The following is a 5,714-nucleotide window of genomic DNA, read 5'->3' as shown; positions in this document are numbered from 1 at the left end:
CTTACTCTTCTTATGAGAACTCTTCAGTTTGAGAATGATGTTGTATTGGTTGTACAATTATGAATACATCCCTAGTTAAGAAGTAGTGTTGGAAATGTAACTAGTGTTGGGCATGGAATCCCCCCACAATAGGTTTTGGGTCTCAAAGCCCAAGTTTTGGTCAAAGGTTTTGTCAGACTCCGCGAATTGCGGGTGCGGAGCGCGAAGTAGAGATTAAGTCATAGGGTTGTCTACCCTAACGTAATGTAATGTAATGTAAAGTCATGTCGGCCTACCCATGGTCCGGAGACCATGGGATTGTATAAATAGAGCGAGGCTCTAAGTTGTAAAGATAGTCGATGATAAAGTAAGTAGCGAAGGAATGGTTCGAGCTTAGAGTAGGATTCTAAGTGTATTGAGTTGTAGTAGTAGGAAGAGGCTCTGTAGCTGAGTGAGCAGATGCCTAGTAGAGTCTGTAGCTGAGTGTGCGAACCCCTGCAGCTGAATGCACAGGGCGGTCTCGAGTCTGTAAGCGGGATTGAAGATTAATAAAGAGAAGTTGATTCTTATTTATGTGTATTCGCTGTGCATTATCTTCTTTATGTTTGTATTAGTTTATGTATTGTGCGCATTGATATGATTGTTGAATATGCTGTAATAACCATAAATCTTACACACACAAGTTAAGTAATCGGTTAATTAGCAAGGAACTTGGGTATCATATGGATCACACCTCGAGTAGGGCTACGCAGAAGCTGCACCACAGGTTGCGAAGGGATCGCAAGTGCACGTAGTGATAGGTCAGACCGTGGACCTCCAGAAGCCCATCAGACATCCCAAGGGTGTGGAAACCTAGTTCTAACACCCTCCCATACTACTTTGGGTGAGACCTCAGTCTGTGCTCCGCAGGCTGTTGCTGAAAGGACCAGTAGTACTGGAATTTGCTTGGCTAAATCACCTCTGAACCTAGGTCAGGCCCATACAAGCCAACAAATGGTTTCGTTTCTGGGACCGGGATCTGCATAAAGGATGTCTAATGTCGTGCCACTAGAATCCTATGAAGAAATAAATTGAAGAGTGGTTAGACAAGAAGAAACATGAGTTCGTAGTGAAGGAAAACAAAAATTCGCGAGTATCTATGGAACAGTGGTTGGAGCACTACTTGTACATGAAAATCCACGAAATTTTCTTTACATCTTTTTCATCTGAGCTATATGAGTGGATCACGAAGTTAGCATACAACCAGGGAAGGTGTAGGCTCAACAAACCAATAGTGTGGACTCCGAAACTAGTGCGCAAACTCGAAGCATCAGAAGATAAGATAGCACGAGCTATGGACCACTGGCTCGACCAAATAATAGGAGGATTTGTCAATGAGTTCACAGTAGACATGACCGTCAGCTACAGTGAGGTAGAGTGACGTTTTCTCAAGGGACTGCGAGGTAAGTATATTAAATCTTTGAACACTTGGATTAAGATGATATTGTGTGAAAATCGGGTTATGCAAATAAATTAATGTTTGGGACTATGTGAAGCGGAAAGATCTACGAAATTGAAAGTAGTGAGGAGTTGGAAAACAATCCATTAATTTCACCCTCGCAAGAAAGTGAGGAGGAGCTCACGAAAGTCTCTCCGAGAAGTGCGATCAGCTTGATAAGATAGAGAATTCCACATTTACCACCCCCACCCACACCGCCACCCATTTCACCCTCCTCACCTCCATCTCCACCCACTCCACCTCTGCCAACAACGTAGTTCAATATAGCGAGTGTGATCAAACTGCCATGTTCAAAGGAGTAGGAAATGAAGATTCAGACCAATTCTAGTTCGTGGTAAAGGCAATATGGGAGGCACAGGGCATCATGGATGATAATATTAAAAAGGCTACACTGGTGAGTGCGTTGCAGGATCAGGCATTAACGTGGTATATCAATAATTCTAATGACCACCCAAACGCAAGAATTGTAGAGATCCAGACCGCGCTAAAAAGGGAATTTAGCAAGCCAAAATCAGAGACACAATCAATCATCGAGTTTAAGGAGATTGTGATGCTCACGAGCGAGACCCCCGGGATCTGGACCAAAGGCTGAAGAGTATGATCCAGAAAGCCAATATAACGTTAACAGATGCACAACATCGCGCATGGTTTGTGGCCTCACTTATGCCACACTTAAGGACGACGCTGTCACAGCAAAAACTTTCCACCCAGCCCGAAGCGTTGGAGATGGTAATGAGATTGCATGAGTCCCCTATACAAGACCCTGGGTTGGGAGTCCAAAAAATCCACACACAACTGCAGAATCTGTGTCTAGATATGCAAAGTTTGAAATAGAACAGGACAGCTCGGTCGGAGGTGTGCGAGGAAGTATGGTGCATAAAATGCAAAGGCCAAGGGCACAACAAGGACCATTGTCCAGTGTTCGCGAACTACTTGGCAGGGGGAGGTCCAATACCGTTAAGAGCGGAGGCACAGGCAGGGCCAAGTGCAGCATCTACATTATGGTGCGCGATCTTCCAGATAGGAGGAAAACATACCACGGATAATTGTAATTTGTTGCAGAAGTATACACAAGTGTCCCAACAATTGTTTTGTAATTTCTGCAGGTCGGGAGGCCATGATGAACGCACCTGCCGGAGCTATGAACTAATGATGGATCAGAGTCTTGCCTATAGAGTGCAGGCCGAAACACGAACCCTCAACCCAAATGCAGGGATGGCAGGCACTGGGTTTTAGGGGCACGGACGAGGTCGAGGTGGAATGGGACCAGGAAGGGGTTGCGGCCAGATAGTTTTCTACAATTGCGGAGGGCCAGGGCATTATGCCCGCTTTCGTATGAACCTGACTAGGATATCATGTTGGTATTGTAATCAGTTTGAACATGAGGAAAAATATTTCCCTTCGTTGATAGCAAATATGCGCAAAAAGGAGATACTCCAGGCCCCTCCAACCCAGAATTTACAAATGATGAGGTCTGAACTGCGCGAAGAAGACCCAAATGTAAACATGATGCTCATGAGTGGTATGACCACGGGAGATGATAAAGGGAAGCAGCCAGAAGAAAGCACATGGGTTTACAAGGCTCCTACAAAGGAACACGAGTTTGACTTAGAACGCACGAAGGAGACATTCATGGAAGCTAAGAAGAGCTTCAAGGAGGCCTCCACTTTAGGTAGTAAGGATCAACTAGAACCAAGGATGGATCCTTCAATGCTCACTACCTTTCTGGAGACATGCATGAAACTGCTGTGTGACAGCAAGGCAGTCAAAGGAATACAGGAACTTATCACTAGGAATACAGGAACAACAAGAGTGTTGTCCCCAGCAGAGTCGCCAATTCTGGTTGAAGGGAAAGTACCCCTAGGGTCCTTTGGGCTAAGACTCTACCAGACTGAAAATTGCTTATTCAAAGAAACACACACACAGCCATCTTTTTTTACTTTTAAGCAAATTCTAATGTTTAGGGTACATACCTAAGGTCCTACGTTCGAGAAGACCGTTAGGGTGCAAACCCTTCTTGGAGTTCCCTTCTTCTTTCTTTGACCTGCAAGACAAACAAATCAAAGAACACAACAGTACATGTATAGAAGTTTATATATAAATCATCTTTATGCTATAAAGTTAGTTATAAAAAAATCTTTAAGTAACCACTTTCATAAGAATTCAACACAAGAATCTCATAAGCATAAAGAAAGATTATTCGGGAACAAAGACGTGTTTCTTTATATATAAAGGCAAATAAAGTACATATATCGGAAAGATATCACCTGAACACCTTCAGCAGGCTCCAAGCAAGCTTCCTCCCGGATTCGTTCCAGCCTCAAGCCTCCAACAAGAGCTCCTTCCAAGTCTTACTCAATGATGATGTCAAGGATGAATGATCACCAACACACATGGAAACAAGGGTTTCCTATGCAAAATGGGGGAAGTGCAGAATGCACCAAGGACTTCAGACCTGGTCTAAGGGAAAAATCTCAGCATAATAATCTTGCTCTCCTTTCTCTCTCCCCTTGGCCTTCCCTTTGATGTCTTTTTATACCCTCTCCAAAGTAGTTTTTTAGTTAGGAGTTGGTTGGGAACAGTTGGGCCACGGGCACTAACAGGTGATCCAGCAGGTAAACCCGCGATCACCGCCCGAAAAAGAGGAAATTATATTTTTTTAAGTGTTTTAATAGATACACGCGGGTTGGGTATGACATACCCGCGTGTACATGCGTTTAACACAGGGCAAAGTCGCGTATAGGGAATAAAACACTGTTTTTTATATTTTTGGACCAGGTCTGGAAGGAGGGGTTGCCCTAGGCCATAAGTGCAACATCACAAACCATAAGAGTGAGATTTGGAGCTATAACAGATGCCCCCTAATGTATGAGGTCAGAAGGGGAACATGATGGCCGAAATATATTAAGTAAGTACAAGGAAAGGAACTCTGCCGAAAAACCGAGGAGGACTTCACCAGAATTCAGCCTGCCAAGCCACCGAAAGGAGATCAGAAAGAAACACTGTCTGAGGCGGGCATACCCATGCTCAGGAAAAGTAAAGCATGTCCGCATATCAAGTACGAGCGGATCCACTAAGTATACAAGTATAAATGACTGTAAAATACATAATGGATCATCTGATCATAATGAGTAAGTACATGTCTGAATATCACATATCAAACTGTCAATGATGCTGAAAGATGCAACGGATCACTGAAATCAAAGACTGATCCCATAAGGTACCAACTGAACATGATGGAATAGGATGGTACTACACTGCAAACTCAGGTGCCAGCATATAGAATGTCGCCATGACTGACTGCAACATATAAGGTGGAGTGGTATCAACTAGCAGCAACAGGAGCAACTGTCAAGTGAACCAATGAATGCTGATACAACCTGAGGTCTTCACCGACCGCCGTGGCACATTTCTACACCATGGGAATAAATGATCTGAAGTCGACCATGTGAGAAATCGTTTGATTACCGGTCATTGATGTATACCGTTAACAAACGCGAGACTACTCACCGATAATGATAATGAGCGTCAAGGTACCCAGTACAATCTAACAAGTGTGAATAGATGAGCTGAAGTCGAACACCTGTAAGAATCTATCAATCAGGAGACAATGATGGTTTCCCACTGTCGATAGCGAGGAATCTGCCACTAATGACTGCAAACCCCAAGGTACTGCCAAATGGACTCTAGATCTTTGCCCCAGAGCAATGAGTCGGAGTCGATAGGGAAAGATCCGCTAGAAGGAAGGCATTAAGGCATCCTCCATCAATCTAGCGCGAGTGTAACCCGTATGCCAATAATGTGGAAGGAATCAGACGAAAAAGATGTAGTAACCCAACCGAAGTACGTTTCCGGCGTACACAAGATGTGGCTAGCGCACGGCAGAAACCCTCTGAACCAACCAATAATGAAAGCTGACACAGAGGCGAGGTATCCACCAATAGGGTCAAATGGAAACCAAGGTACTGCACGAATCCCAATGTGTGATAATGTATGCTGATGTCGAACACAAGGGAAACCACTCAGTCAAAGACCCATGATACTGATCGATGCTGAGCACAAGGTGACCTATCAATAATGAAAATAGGGCCAGGGTGCGGTCTCTAGGTCTGCCCTCAGAGCAATGTGTCGTCGTCGATAAGGACAAGACCCGCCAGCAAGAAGTCAATGGGGACCTTCTCAAACCGGCACGAGTGAAGGACCAATATAACTGATGTGATGATAGACATGACACTGA

The sequence above is a fragment of the Pinus tabuliformis genome, chromosome X, assembly GCF_031772625.1.
Source record: "Pinus tabuliformis cultivar Carrire ecotype Pingquan chromosome X, CPIR1, whole genome shotgun sequence".
NCBI lineage: Eukaryota > Viridiplantae > Streptophyta > Pinopsida > Pinales > Pinaceae > Pinus > Pinus tabuliformis.
The sequence above is the reverse complement of the archived record's forward strand: the minus strand, read 5'-3'. Positions refer to the sequence as shown.